The sequence below is a fragment of the Sinocyclocheilus rhinocerous genome, unplaced genomic scaffold (assembly GCF_001515625.1).
Source record: "Sinocyclocheilus rhinocerous isolate Xijiao unplaced genomic scaffold, SAMN03320098_v1.1 scaffold249, whole genome shotgun sequence".
In the NCBI taxonomy this organism is placed as follows: domain Eukaryota; kingdom Metazoa; phylum Chordata; class Actinopteri; order Cypriniformes; family Cyprinidae; genus Sinocyclocheilus; species Sinocyclocheilus rhinocerous.
This window is the reverse complement of record NW_015666483.1, coordinates 623,588-624,967: the sequence shown is the minus strand read 5'-3', so window position 1 is coordinate 624,967 and position 1,380 is coordinate 623,588.

Sequence of the window (1,380 nt, the reverse complement as noted above, 5' to 3'; positions counted from 1 at the left end):
GTTTTTGAAAAGGTTTAAATCAGACATAGATACAAGCTGTTCTTTTTGTGGTGACCCTAATGAAACTGATATGCATATCTTTTGGGATTGTCCTCACACACAGCTATTTTGGATTGAATTTTCTAATGTTATCAATCGCAGTGTGCTCCGGGGTTTCTCTCTGCTTTTTAAGGATGTACTGTTTGGCTTCTTTAATATACAAAAAGATAAAATTAATGAATATTTTATTATTAACCTATTATTACTTCTTGCAAAATTTCATATTCACCGCAGTAAATTCACTATTCAAAATCCGGTAACGCTTTAGATTACAACCTGCAAAGAACTATGTAACTATACTGAATTTACGGTGTACGTTTCTGTAATTATAGTGTACCTATAAAGAACATGCGTGTAGGTATAAGGGAACAATGTGTTACGTTTGGGTAATAAGGGGGTAACAACCAGATATGCAACCTGCAAAGAACTGCGTAAGCATACTGAAGTTACAGTGTAACTTTTTTGTAATTATAGTCATCAGGTAATGTATCAATAAACATGGTGGACTGTTTTATTTAATTCAAATATTGTTTGCAATTTACTATAGGCCTACTGCTGGGTTAAATTAACCCAAAATGGGTTTTAAAATTAAAATCACACACAATATGACAACAGTAACAACACAGATAGCCTAATAAAATATAAAAATTTATTACACCAGTTCAGAAAAAAAGCAAAGAAATTCCATACTTATACAGATTATACAGTTAAACCAAATCATTTTGAAAAGCTTAAGAATAGATTTTGTTCAATTTGTTCATGTTTTTCACCCACTGACTTAATGACTAGTTAACTAGTAATGACTAGTTAAACTATTATGGCCAAACCATCACGCCAATAAACACACAGTAATAAACACTGAAAGTCAAGATTAAACTGTGTATTATAGTGAACTGACAGGATTTTACCGTCTTTGATTTACCGTTTTGATCCACGTCCTCAAGCACCATTTTGACTAACTTAAACTTATTTCAGTTCCCGGTTTTACCGCTCATCAGTCGCTGCTCAATGTTGTGAGAACATACTCGGACAAAACCCTCCAATTTTAAAGGAACACAGTCCAGTCAGTTTCAAAAATCTCTCTCCTCTTCGTGTCGATTAGTTTTCTTGTATTTTCTACACATATTCCTGTCATGAGTGCTGCAAACACGGATAGACTCGTCTCATGCGCCATTCCAGCTGTTTCCAGTTCGCGCTCACCACACACTGCTGCAGTTTTAAAGGAACACACCCCAGACAGTTTCAAAGTTGTCCCTCGTCTGCGCTTCGATTAGTTTTCTCCTATTTTCCACACATGTTCCCGTCTTAAGCACCGCAGTCACGGATTTCGTCGCACACAGA